The sequence below is a fragment of the Petaurus breviceps genome, unplaced genomic scaffold (genome assembly GCF_028583685.1).
Source record: "Petaurus breviceps papuanus isolate PSGF00001 unplaced genomic scaffold, PetGlider_PUasm1.0 171, whole genome shotgun sequence".
In the NCBI taxonomy this organism is placed as follows: domain Eukaryota; kingdom Metazoa; phylum Chordata; class Mammalia; order Diprotodontia; family Petauridae; genus Petaurus; species Petaurus breviceps.
Genome location: NW_027185754.1, coordinates 21,082,040 through 21,097,103, shown reverse-complemented (window position 1 = coordinate 21,097,103; position 15,064 = coordinate 21,082,040). Strand labels below are relative to the sequence as shown.

The window sequence follows — 15,064 nt, the reverse complement described above, 5'->3', positions numbered from 1 at the left end:
AACCACTGAAAGCTAACATTGCTTCTTTAAAGTAGAGAAGATCCAAAATTAATCCTATTTGGTTTGGGGAAAGCATAGTGACATTAACATTCCTTTTTGTATAGTTCCTGTTCTATTCTTGAATGAATATAGGAAATATACCAAGATTTCTGTGGAATATTTTAGTGAAATCTCTCATGAAATCCTTCTGGGTAGAATGAAAAGATGTGGTCAATATAATTATAAGATTAGATGTATTTGGTATTACTTGAAGAACAGAAGCAAAGTGGTAGTTTGGTTTCTCAAAATTCAACATAGAATCAAGAGTCCACTTTAATAAGATGATGTTAAACAGGTAGAAATGAGAAGTCCTGTACCAAGATAGTAAAAGGTTATCTTTATTATACAGTATGTGGGTAGCTCTGGCTGCATAACAGTTTATACGGGGAAAAGTCTTGAGGTTTTTTTCTATGACAAACTCAAAATGAATCAATAGTTTCGTATGGAAACTGAAGAAACCAATGCAATTTGGTTCTCTTTTTCAAAAAAAGAGCAACCTACCATAAGCAGGATAAAGAAATGGATAATTCCACATTGTTCTTTACTTTTTATGCTACATCTGGAATATTATGTTCATTCCTGGGTGCCACATTTTAGGAAAATATTTTCAACTGGCAAGATTTCCAGAATGCAAAGAAGACTGGAAACCACAACTCAAAGGGATTGCTGGATAAAAGCACACCAGAGATGATCAGAGCCTAGAATTTTATCTTGCTTCTGCCTAACTTTCTCTGAAATCTGGAAGTCTTATCTTTTATAGCCGAGGAGTTCATTTTTCTCTCGGATGGTCTGATTTCCCTGAGCTTTAGTTTATTTCCCTTTCTTGTTTGAATCTTGTTTATGTTATGCCATGTCTAAGCCAGTTGTTCCTTTGCTTTTAAGTATAACTGACTCTTTTTTTTCAAGGTTTGGGCAAGAGAGAAATTTGACTTGGAAGATCCCTACAGATGCCCAGGTAACAAGTGAGAAATAAAAAAAGGAGACAGAAAAATCAAAGCCCCATCTGCTAAGTTTTTTTTGCCCAGGATATTTAAATTCTCTTATGAGGAAATATTGACAAACCATGGAAAGTTATTAAATAACCCACCTTCTACTTGTTGTCCATTTCTATTATAATTTAGTTAGAAGTGTGCATGAGGTTAGCATACATATTAGGTGTTGAAGTTATTATTGATTAATCACCAAAGTCTAGATGGGAACACAGGGAAAAAGAAGAGGAGGAGTAAGAAGTAGAGGAGAAGATGAGGAGGAAGAGGAGGAAAAAATGAAAGTAAAAGAAAGAGGAGGAGGAGGAGTAATAAGAGGCAGAGGAGAAAGGGGAGGAAAAAGAGGAAGCAGGAGAGAAGGAGGCAGTGGTGGAGGGGAGGAAAGGAAAGGAAGAGAAGGAGAACTGGAGGAAGAGTAGAAGACAGAGTAAGAGAAAAAGACAAGAGAGGAATGGAGAGGAGAGGGAAAAGAGTAAGTAATAAGATAGAACAGGGAGAGGGAAGAAACAGAAAAAGAAAGTGTCATGAAGATAATTACTTAATAGGGCATATATGTATGTATATATATATATATATATATATAAGGATATGAATACCAATTCTTGTTCCAAAATAAAATTCAAGGGAACAAATACATATACCATCCATCATTTCAAAAAATATCTGTTGATCATCACAACCATGCAAGGCAATTGATAAGCATATACATGTTATGGATTCCCACAAAGAATTCTCTAAATTTCAGTTGTAACCTAAAAATTATCATACAGGAAAAGCATAAACATTCCAATATGTAGTTAATCCCTGTTGAATGCCCAAGAAAAGGTCATCAGATGACAGTTGTAAATCTCGAAGTGACTATTTAACAGTGTTCACTTCATTCTCCTACATTTGCAGGCAGGAATAGAGATGCAGGAATAGAGAAGAGACCACATGAGCAACGACTAGGAAAGGGACATTCAAATTATATCCTCTGTCTCCAAAGCCAGTGCACTTTCCCATAAACCATGAGTCATAGGATAGAAACTGTAACAGACTCCATATAGCCTCCATATAAATCTTCTGATAGTTTCCCCAAAGGAGGTTCCCCTCCCTTATCAGAGCAACAGATTGCCATGATCAATCAGCATTGCAGTTCCAGTGTATCCTTCCCTGATCCTTTTGCCTCTTCCTTGGAAGTTTGCCATTGTCTGAAAGCAGACTTATGCCTACTATGAAGACTCATAAACCAGAAAAGTCATATCCTTTCCACTATACCAGGATACACATCATACATTGGTTTCTTATATAATGAAATATTTTTAATATTTTGAGTTGTCATCAAATGAAATGGCTTCCTTCTCTTAAGGTGCACTACTCATCAGTGAAAAAAGGAAATGTTACCATGGCAGATATTCATAGTTCAGGGGAAGGTTGGACCAGATGATATCTCAGGTCATTTTCAACTCTAAAAGTCTATGATGCCGAGGGCACACCCCTGCATCAAGTATCTGTTGGCTCCTTTCAAAAGAAGCAGGAATATCCAACATTAACCAGAACAGCCACACCTGGGTGACAGAATTTCTGCTTCTGGGTCTTTCTGATGATACTCAGACTCTGTTGCTGCTCATTGGTGTTCTTAGGCACTGTGCTTGGGACCTTTCTCCTCATCTACCTCGTTCTAACTGACTCACAGCTCCATACACCCGTGTACTTTTCCTTTGTAGCTTGTCTCTGGCTGCCCTTGGCCTCTCTACCAGCATTGTTCCCCAAGCCCTCGTCCATATGCTGACCAGGAAGATCACTTCCTCTATGGACTGTGCTGCTCAAATTTTCTTCTTCCTCGTTTTTGGATCTACACAGTGTTCCCTGTTAACTGGGATGTTCTCTGACCGATACTTGGCAATCTGTGACCCCACGCATTACTCTCTCATCATGACAGGAAGCATACGTGGCCAATGGACATTGGGGTGCTGGGTCTGTGGTATCCTCAGTTGACACTATATTCACAGCATGTCTCCCCTATCAAGGTGGTGACAATAGGATTGCTCATTTATTTTGTGAGGTCCCAGTTCTCTTGATCCTGACACCTGGAGATACTCATAAAGCAGTGATAGACATTTTTGTCATGGGTGGAGTAATTATTCTTGCAACTGCCTGCCTGATTCTGGTATCTTATGACTTCATTATTGTGATTATCATCAAGATAAAGACAAATTCAGGAAGACTCAAGGCATTCTCCACCTGTGGCTCCCATCTCCTTGTAGTCATCCCTTTTTATGGGACCCTCATAATTTCCCACATGACGCCCAACTGTGCCAGGGAGCAGATGCAGCGGGGTTCTGTGTTTTATTGTGCCATAAATCCTATTCTTAACCCTCTGAGGAATGAGGATGTAAAGAGGGAGTTCAGAAAGGCAGTCAATAGAAGTCAATCCTCGTTCACATGGTAGTTCACATGGTTACATTTGGCCACTTCTCTTACCTCCAACACTTATCATTTAACTACCTTCAGAAAATGGCCATTTCCTTGTGACAGGTAGTAGGGAATGTGTGTATAGATTGAGGAATACTATTTTAACTTTCTCTGTTTCTTGATTTCTACGGGGTATGTTGGGGGGAGGGGAGTTCCAACATGTGCAATATGGAAATATGTCTTGCATGACTTCAAATATATAATTTATATTATATTGCTTGTTTTTAAAATGGTTGGGGGAGATGCAGGAGGGAACGGGAAGATTTGGAAATCAAAATGTTCAAAAAACAAATGTTAAAGGTGGAGTGGAGCCAAGATGTCACAGAAAAGGCAGAGACTCACCAGAATTCTCCCCAAAACCCTCCCAAATAACTTTAATATCTCAAAACAAATTCTGGAGCAGCAGAACCCACAAAAGGATGGGGTGAAACAAATTTTCAGCAAGACTACTTAGAAGGTTGGCAGGAAAAGTATGTTTTGCCAGGGTGACAGTAGAGCACAGTCCAATGCAGACTACCCCAGAAAACCATCAGTATGACTTAGGGGCAACTGAATCAGTGGCAGCAATGACAGTTTCTGAACTACTCAGTCCACAGATGGTAAGGGAGTCAAACAACTATTCAGAAGGACATCCAAAGGGTCCCTTTCCTGGCACCAGGGGCAGGACTCTGTTGAATTGCCCATTCTTGGGTGGCAGTCCTGGGTCATAGTCCCAGGGCAAGGAAAAGCAATAACACACCAGAGCTTGTGTTGCAGGGGAACTGGGACACGTTACAATTCTAGGATGGAAAAGAATGCTTCTGGTTGCTAAAAGAGCAGAGAACAGTCCAGGAGAGTAGTAAACACACCTCTCCATACATCATACTACCTTGAAAAAACTGAAAACTTACAGATCCCCAAAACTACCTCTTAAAAAACAGTACAAAAAACCGGAAGCTTAGAGAGTGCCCCTTCCTCTCCAGAAGCAGAGTCACGTATAGTTAAAATCAAGAAGTAGTCTGGGAAAAATGAGCAAACAGTAGAAAAAGAGTCTGACAACAGAAACTTACTATGGTGACAACGAAGATCAACACACAAATGCAGAAGACAACAAACTCAAAACACCTACATCTGAAGCTTCAAAGAAAAATATGAATTGGTCTCAGGTGATAGAAGAACTCAAAAAGGATTTTAAAAATCAGAGAGAAATAAGAGAAATAGAGGACAAATTGGGAAGAGAAATGAGAGTGATGTAAGAAAATCATGAAAAAAAGAGTTAACAGCTTGGTAAAGGAGACACAAAAATGGAAGAAAATAACACCTTTAAAGAGAATAGGACAAATGGTAAAAGAGGCACAAAAATCCAATGAAGAGAAGAATGTCTTAAAAAGCAGAATTGGTCAAATGGGGGGAAAATATGCAAAAATTCACTGAACAGAAGAATTCTTTAAAAAGCTGAATCTGACAAATGGAAAAAGAGGTACAAAAATGCACTGAATAAAAGAATTCATTAAAAAATAAAAGTGGCCAAATGGAAAAGAAATATATACTGTTGGTGGAATTGCACTTATCCAACAATTCTGTAGAACAATTTGGAACTATGCTCAAGAGCTATAAAAACTGTACATACCCTTTGACCCAGCAGTATCACTACTAAGTCTGTATCCCAAAGAGATAAAAAAAAAAATAAAAAGGGAAAGAATGTGTACGTACAAAAATATTTATATCAGCTATTTATGTGGTGGCAAATAATTGGAAATTGAGGTGATATCCATCAATTGGGGAACAGCTGAAAAAGATGTTGTATATGACTGTGATGAAATAGTATTGCGCTATAAGAAATGATGAGCAGGATGCTCTTAGTAAAACCTGGAAAGACTCACATGAACTGATACAAAATGAAATAAGCAGAACCATAAGAACATGGTGTAAAGTAACAGCAATATTGTATGATGATTATCTATCAAGGACTTAGCTATTCTCAGCAATATAATGACCCAAGACAATTCTGAAAGACTTAAGATGAAAAAAGCTATCCATCTGCAGAGAATCAAGTGATGGAGTCTGAATATAAATTAAACATATTTTTCTTCACTTTCTTTAATTTTCTTGGTTTTTTAATCTACTTATAATATGACTATAATGGAAATATATTTTGCATGACTGCACATGTATAACCTATATTAAATTTCTTGTCTTCTCACTGAAGAGGGAAGAGTAGGTAGAGTAGGAAAATATTTGACTCAAAATTTTTTAAAATAATATTAAAATTATTTTATATGCAACTTGGGAAAATAAAATAGTAATATGTTAATGTAAAAAATGTTTAAAAAATAAATACAATTTTAAAAATCTAAAAGCCTTCCAAATGTTTGGAGGCAGTTACATGTTCCCCTAGATCATTTCTTTTTTAGGCTAAGTATCCCAGTTCCATGAACTCATCATTGCATGGTATAATTTCTAATCCCCTCATTAAACTGATCTACCTTTCCTTAGAGGCAGTATGGAATGGTAGAAAGATCAGTGGATTTATAAGAGAACATGAGTTCTACAAATCCCATCTCTGTCAATTTCCTACCTGTATGGTCTTCTATAAATTACATCATCTATAGAAATAGGAGGTTCGACTCTCAGGTCCCTTCCAAATCTAAATCTGTGATCCACTTTGTTCTAAATAAAACATGATATCCAAGAGTAAATACAATAATCTCTTCTGGTCTGGCCAGGAAAGAAAGCAGTAGATATATTATCTCCTTTTCCCTCTAAATAATATGCTTCTACAATTCTTATAAGAACATTGGCAAACCATTAACAATCATGAGAAAGGTTCCTCTAAGTCACAATTAATAACAGAAATACAAATAAAAGCAAATCTAATATTTCACCTCACACAGAAAATTAGCAAAGGGGATAAAAATAGTCAGTGTGAAAGGTTTTAGAGATAAACGTACACATCAATTGACACATTGAGTGCAGCTGTGAATTGGTCCTAATATTCAGACAAATAATTTGAAATTATTTATAAATAAGTAAATGAATGAAAAAGCATTGATTTACCATCTATATTCCAGATTCTGTGCTATGTACATATGCCAAATGAGACAGGTCCTCCTCTCTAGAAGCTAACATTCCAATAGAGCAAGGCAAGATACAAAAGGAAATAATTGGCCAGAAAAGGTACTTTTTCCTGGGGAAGCAAAGAATTGGTAAGTAAAACCACAAAGCAATCCAAAGTTATGCCATTTCCAGAAACAATGACAGTTTTGATTGGATTGTTGGATGCTGATTAACTAACATCAAAGGTCAATGACAAGAATATCCACTGTGAAGGGTGTGACGCCTGATCGTCTAAGAAAGTTGACTGAAAGCACCACAAATTACTAAAGGACCTCTATATCTCACTGATCGCCATATAGCCAAAGCATGTCAAAGAAGATGACCACCAACACCAGAATATCCATGGAAGCATGTTTTGTGGTAGCTAGGTGGTAGTTACCTCTGTTACATACTATATGAAGGCCCAATTCTATCAATAATTCTTTCACTCCCCTATCTTCTTACCAATATTGAAAAGAGATTGGAAATGTTCTACTTGGTGCCTGAGAGAGGAGCAGTAACTAGAAATAACTAGAAATGTTTGTCCCTAGGGAAAATTTAACTGGAAGGAGACTTCAATAGTACAGAAGATAGTGCTACCAATGATGAGGTTGGCTCAGGAATGTAATGACCCATTCACCAGAGAGTGTGGCCTATGCTTCTATAAGAAGTGGAAGCAAAATTCCATTGGAATTCAATAAGACTGGAATCCAGGTGTAGCTGTGTTGTGGGGAAGGCCCGTGAAAAGATTGTAAGTTCAGATGTGAGGACAGCTATCACTTCATTGATGAAGCATGTCCTCTCTGTACATGGTGCTCTGATAGGAAGACCTATTAGACCCATACTAGTTGCAACTCTGGCAAGGAGGTCAATTTCAACTGTATAGGGAAAAAATTCTTTAAATTATTAAAAATTGCAAAGAAATAGGATAAGTTAATTCTAGAGGTGGTGAGATTATATGGGGTGATCAAGAAGAACCAATATGTTCTGTTGCCAAGGATATTATAGAAACACTTGATCCTTTGGGCTGGTCTAGATTATTTCTGAGGCACCAACTCTGAGAGTCTCTCTTCCTAGTTCCTAATTTGAAATATCAAAGTACCACCAAACACCAAGATCACAGGATTACACACACTGATGATTATAGTTTATGGGCATTTCAAATGATTTTTTTTTCCCTTAGGAAAACAAGTCACGAAACTAGGGTCAAAAAATGTACATATTCCTTTAAACAGATGAGATGTCTGGTATCATAGCAAAAATCTAGTAGGCTACATATCTAGTTATTTAGTCATCCTTCTATGTACATACCTATGAAGTCACAAAGAATGGGGGGGTAGGAGAAAAAGAGAATATTAAGAATTTATATCTGAGGATGTACCTTTGAGGTACCCGACCTATAATTTCCCCCTTGATAATACCTGAACACCATCCTGAACAGAAATATGGGACACCAGATCTACACTAATGAGGAGAAATCCTCCAGAGTATATTAGATACTCCAGAGACCAGCTGAACCACAGCCCATTAAACTGGAATTATTCTCACATATCCAGCCCTTACTAGAAAGGTAAATACTCTGAAAAACCAAGCATATTTTCTGATGAAAGGGTTGATTTGTGCCAGTTTTCTACTCTTTTCCCTTTCCCTTTATCCATTTTTCTCTTCCTGTCCTTATTATAAGAAGATGAAATATGTTCTTCAAATTTTGGACAAGATCATTGTTTTTATCCTACCCACAGGCTACTTCTCAGTTCTCTGTTCGATAGTCTGCATTTGAAGTCTTTTCATTGCCTATGAGACACTTTTCTGTTCTTTTCTGCTGTCCAGGTGAGAATGCTTGGTTTAGGACAAAGAAGGGACAAAGTGAACAGGTTTAGTGAGGTAGAAAATTTTAATATTTGATGTTTCAAGGGGATTTGAATTATGCATCTCTCTGATGAGACTTTTTTGTTTTGAGAACACTTTCCACCAAATCTGACATGCCAGTAATCTCCCTTTGGCAATGGAAATAGGCAAATGAGTTTCCATATGGAGCTGTGTCTCCCATCACCAGCACACACTCCTCAAGAACTAGTCTAGAATGAATCCTGAGTGACAGCTTGCATGAAAGGAAATTTCCTTTGATGTAGACAGTATGAAGATGCAATTTCCTTACCCAGAATTGGGAAAGGCAGATCAGTGGCTAGAGTGCTGGATTGGGAGTTAAAAAGACTTGAGTCCAAATTTTGCCTCAGACAATAATTGTGTGATACTAGACAAGTCATTTAGTTTCTACAAACCTCAGATTGCTTACATGTTTAAAAAAAAGGTAATAATAGCATGTACCTCATAGGATTGTTGTGAGTATTAAATGAGTGATTTGTCAAAGCCCGATATAAACATTAAATATTAGTAATGCTCTGATGAAAAAATAATCTCTTTATTCATAATTATAGGCTAAAAGAGAAAAAAAACGAATCCCCCATGCTTACTCAGGAAAAAAAATGCCCTACCTAAGACAGGCTTGGTGATGATCTAAAGAAGAAACAGTAAATAGGTAACTCCCAAAATGTAATTCTAGACATTAAGGAAGGAAATGATGCATTTATTTAAACCTCATTTAATCCATCTGTAAAGGGTTCTAGGGTGTTTTCAGTATCGAACAATAGGATATTTCAGTGTCCAAGGTAGTCCATGACATAATAGAAAGAGAACTGGTTAGCGAACCCAGATTCTGATGCTTATTGCTTCTGTCACCTTGGACAATTCATTCAACATCTCTGTGCCTCAGTTTCCTCATTTGGAAAATGAGAAGTTTAATAAAGATTGCCTCTAGGGACCAATTATTGAACTCTCCATCTTAGAATCCTGTCATGAATTTTGTTCTTTCATACTCATCTATTGAAGTCAGGATCCTGTCACTATCCAGAGATCCCAGGGTCTAAAGTAGCATCTTTCACCTAGCTGATCACTATCTTTTGGCAAGATTTCATATGTCAGAACCAACTATCTCAGGGAAATTCTGATTCTCCTCCATTATCTACCTTTCAGTCCCATAGTCTTTAATATTCTCTGAACATCATGTTTTTTACTCAGAATCTTCAACTGTGTCTCCATGAGAAAACTCAAACCCATTATGGTAAATTCTAGGACACCCACCCAAGGACTATTTTTGTCATTAAAAATGTCAAGTAAAAAGTGAAGTCTAACTGGAGTGAATTGGTTGTGAAAAATCTGTGCAAAAGTAGATGTGGGGAGACAACAATTCATATTTTTTTAAAAAATACATTATTTCAAGTGTAGTGAAATATTAATTTTACTAAATAATGGGACATGCTAGCCAAGAAAGTCAATGCAACCATAAAAGCAAAGTTACCAGAAAAGAGAGGCCATACTAGAACTCTTCTGTTTTGTATACTTTTGGGGACCACATCTTGGGAAGAAAGAAAATAAACTATACCATATTCAGAGGACAGTGAGGGGACTTAGATATATATAATATTAAGATAACAATGTTTCTGGAAATTTTTAGAGTGAAAAATAAGTTTTGGGAATAAGGGAATAGTGGTTCCTATCAAGATATAAATTGCATTATATGAGCTCTCAGGCTATTCCCATTTATGTGATTATATGACTTTATGAATTTGTTCTTCTTTGCACCCTCACTTCACATCTGAGTAACACGAGATGGAGATTTGCATTCTCCTGGATTTACCCCCTCTGGGACCTTTGGAACTTAATCAAGGTCTCAGGTTGGTAGTGTTAAAAAGTGGAGAAGGGGATAGAGAAAATGGAAACACAAAAGGAGAAAATCCAAAGTAGGGCCAGAACCAGAACCCAATTATCTAACTCCTAATCATTTTACCTAAATAACCCTATCTTATCTATCAGCCAAAAGATAAGATTTTATGATGTAGCAGGAAATCAGGACAATTAATTTTCATGAAGTTACATTAATCAAAGGTACTATAAAGCTGAGCTAGTCCAAAATTTAGAATACTTATAAAAGTAATTTATTTCTTTCAGATACTAAAAAATATAAACATCCTAGAAGATTTGCTTCAACAAGAAGATAAGATTTGTTCTGATCAGCAAGAATCACATAGAAGGAAACACAGACAAATTTGGTTGGAATGACCACTAGTTCAAAATGGTCAGTATTTTCTTTAAAGATTATTACCAAATCATACTCAAAAGTTATTATAGAAATTCACTTGTAAGTCAAGGGTTTGGAAAGTGGACTTCAGTATTCATTGGTATTTAGGCTCCTATACCTAAACTCAAAAGCCTCTTATGAAATGGTACATTTTCCATGAGAAATAGAAGAAAATAGTTGCAATCATCATAATTAAACTGCATCCTAAACCTGAATAAGAGATTCTGGTTTTTCTAGAGTGCTAGTGCTTGAGAAATTTTCACTGAATTAGAGAAGGACTGGAATTGGATACAGCTGGTGAAGAAGTTGTAAAGGCATTATTTTAGAAATCACAGGACTTTGTATGATGATTGCACCAATTTTTCTTTCTATCTAAACTTACTTCAAACTATGATTCCTTTCCATTTTCCTTGTTTTCATTAAATCACCTGCATGATTCACAAACCTATTATTCATATTTGGCTCAAAAATAAAAGTAAGGCCAAAAGAGGTTGGAGAAAAAGGAAGGTAGAAGGAAGAAGAGTCATGAAAAATGAGAGATGGATAGACACAGAGACAAAGATAGAGACTGACCTTCTCGAGAGATTAGAGAAGTGCTAGGAAAGAGATATGAATCAGATGGCTTCCCACAGGTCATCAGATAGTCTTATTGGCCCATGATAATCTGATTGCTATCATCAGTGAGCAGGGGGAAGAGCATCCCAGTGGGTAAGGCAGGAGAGGGGGCAGAGAACAACCAGAAAGATGAGATTTGATATATTTGCGAGTTTGGTGTTACTTCCTTGGGGGAACAAATGCATAACTCATTAGAGAATAGAAGGCATTTTCACATTCACTATCTCATTAGATCCTTGGGAAGAGTTGGAATTCACATATGCACTTGGCACCAGCTTCAACAATTCATTCTCAGTGAACTGTATAAAACTGTGAGTGGAATGTCCTAAAATTCATTTCACTTGCTTTCATAAAATATTAATTAATGAGGAAGCATCCATGAAATTCAAGGCAAAATTTACTCTTCCATAATCAAGTGATCTACATTGTGGAGGAATAGAATATTTGGAGAGAGGGTTCCATGACTCCTAATAAGGGTATTACACGCAGGAAGATAATGGCCTCAACAATCCATGACCTGATGTAAGACTTCTTTCCCATGTTGGGGCCACTTCTTCCAACTCATCTCAATTGTAGCTCAATACTCTGCACCCATCATTCTCTTCTGCAATCGATCAACACTAATTAAAGGACCTGTTATGTGTCATTTATTGTGTTAGATATTTCAAATACAATGAGAAAAAAATGAAGTAGGTACTGTCTTCAAAAAGTACATATCCAGGGGCGGCCAGGTGGCTCAGCGAGTAAGAGCACCAGCTCCAGTGTCGGGATGACCTGGATCAAATCCAGGCTCAGACACTCGGCACCACATCCAGAAATAACTGGCCGTGTAACCTTTTAAAACAGAAAATCATAATACAGAATTTCACATGATGATAGCAAAACAAAATAATGTAAGAGGTTGGAGGGGAAAGGTCATTACCAAATAGGTGTGTCAAAGAAGCCATTCAGCAGCAAGTAATATTTGAGTTGATTTCTCAGTAGTCATAAAATATTCATTAAGCAATTACTCTGTGTCAGGAACAGTACTTTCTTGAAGTGCAAGGTCCAACCATATGACACCCCTGTTCAATAAACTCACATGGTTTGCTTTCCCCCCAAGGATCAAATATAAAATCCTGTTTGTCATTCAAAGCCATTCATAAGTTAGACCCTATCTGCCTTTCCAGCCTTACACACATATACCCTTCAATCCAGTAACACTAGCCTGCTTTGGTTCCCAAAACAAGGCACTCCATCTCCCTAGACAGGGTATTTTCACTGACTCTATCTGATGCATGGGATGCTTTCCCTCTCCATCTCCATCTCCTGGCTTTCCAGGCTTCTTTCAAGTCTAAGTCAAAATCCCATGTTCTACAGGAAGTCATTCACAGTCATCACAATTCTAAAATCTTCCTTCAGTCGATTATTTACTATCTGTCTTACGTGTGACTTGTTTGTCCATAGTTGCTTGCATGTCATCTCCCACATTAGATCGTGACCTCTTCAAAGGCAGGAGTTGTCTTTTTCCTTTCTTCATGTCCCCAACACGTAATACAACGTCTGGCCCACAGGAGGCACTTTATAAACGTTTATTGACTGACTGACAAAAGGTGGTCTCTGATCTCAAGGAGTTCATAGTCTAAAGCAAGAAATATATTCAAACAGGATAAATTGAAAATAAATGACAGATGCTATGCATTGGAATTAAGGGGGATCGAGAAAGGCTTCCTGAAGAATTTGGGGTCTCCATTGGGACTTGAAAAAAAAAAGAAGAAAGCCAAAAGGTGGAAATTAGGAGGGAGAGCATTCCAGGCATTAGGAGCTGCCCGTGAAAATACCCAGAGATGGGAGATGAAGTGTCTTGTCTGAAGAATAAGAAAGAGTTCAGTGTTACTGGATTGCAGAATGTATGGGGGGGGGGGGGGCAGGGATGGGTAAAGAGCATAAAGTATAAGAAAATAGGTTAGTATTAAAAAGACAAAAAGTGGATGATCATTACCTATTAGTTTTACAGTAGTGAATTGCAACATTGCAGCAAGACTTTTTGACAAATTACCAATTAAGTTCACGTACATAAATAATAGGAAAGGCAGCTAAAGGCAGCTATTACCATGGTTATTCAGCCTTGCTGTTCCAATGGATCCATCCCTGATGCTTTTTCTCCTCCTTGGAACTTTGCCTTTGCTGACAGCAGACTTATGGCTGCCATTAAGACTCAGAAACTACCTAAGTTTCATCCTTTCTACAACACCATGACGTGTCCTATATTGGTTTATTATTTAGAGAAAATTTCTGAATGCTTTGGATGTCAAACAATGAAATGGCTTTCTTCTGTTAGGGTTCACTACTCATCAGTGGAAAACAATCTTTGGAAATATTATCAGGAGAGATATAGATGTTCAGTGAAAAGTTGACCCAGATGACATCTCAGCTCCCTTTCAACTAGAAGATTCTATGATGCTAAGGTTTCATGTCTACATCAAATATGTGTTGGCCCCTTTCAAAAGAAGCAGGAACATCTGATGTGAAGCAGAACAACCACACCTGGGTGACAGAATTTCTGCTTCTGGGTCTTTCTGATGACCCTCAGACTCAGCTGCTGCTCATGATATTGTTCTTGGGGGCCTACGTAGGCACTGTGCTTGGGAGCTTACTCCTCATCTACCTAGTTCTAACCGACTCACAGCTCCATACACCCATGTACTTTTTCCTTTGTAACTTGTCTCTGGCTGACCTTGGCCTCTCTACTGTCATAGTTCCCCAAGCAATAGTTCACATGCTAACTAGAAGGAATGTCATTTCCTTCATGGGCTGTGCAGCTCAAATATTTTTTTCCATTGTTTCTGGAGCTACACAGTGTTTGCTGTTAGCTGTTATGTCCTATGACCGGTACTTGGCAATCTGTGACCCCATGCATTACTCTCTCATCATGACAGGGAAGATATGTAGCCAATTGGCATTGGGGTGCTGGATCAGTGGTGCTGTAACTTCCTCAGTTGACACTATATTCACACTATGCCTCTCCTACCAAGGAGATAATAGGATTGCTCATTTCTTTTGTGATGCCCCAATTCTCTTGACCCTGGCATCTGGAGACATTCATAAAGCCGAGATGGCCATTTTCTCCATGGGTGTAGGGATTCTTCTTGTACCTGTGGCCCTGATCATGGTGTCCTATGGTGCTATTATAGTGACTGTCGTCAGGATGAAGACAACCTCGGGAAGACTCAAGGCCTTCTTTACCTGTGGCTCCCATCTCCTTGTGGTTGTTCTTTTTTATGGGACACTAATAATCTCTTACATGACACCCAAGTCCTCCAGGGAGCAGATGAAGCGAGTGGCCGTGTTCTATGGTGTCATAAACCCTATGCTTAACCCTCTCATCTACAGCCTGAGGAATAAGGATGTAATGAGGGCATTCAGGAATGCAGTCAACAGGAAATAATCCTGATTATTATGGTATAACTACATTTGGCCACATCTCTTACCTTCAACAATTATCATTTAGCCCCTGGCAGAAAATTACCATTTCCCTATGACCAGTGGTGAATGCATAAATATATTGTGCTTTTATTTCATATATCTATATGTACATTTATATATCTATATATGTATATATTATTGGAGTCACACAGCTAGTAAGTGTCTGAGGCAAGATTTGAATTCTTGAAGATGACTTCATAATTTCACACCCAGTGCCCCATTCACTGCACCACCTAGTTTCTTCCTTTAAATATGTGTGTGGGGTTGTGTGTGTGTGTGTGTGTATCATATT

General features: G+C 37.7%; 2 pseudogenes; both read left to right on the top strand.

The window, feature by feature from the left end:
• The first annotated feature begins 2,409 nt into the window (after positions 1–2,409).
• LOC138157229 (olfactory receptor 2D2-like) lies at positions 2,410–3,456 on the top strand (annotated as a pseudogene).
• A 10,077-nt stretch (positions 3,457–13,533) lies between these two features.
• LOC138157297 (olfactory receptor 2D2-like) lies at positions 13,534–14,734 on the top strand (annotated as a pseudogene).
• Positions 14,735–15,064: the final 330 nt, after the last annotated feature.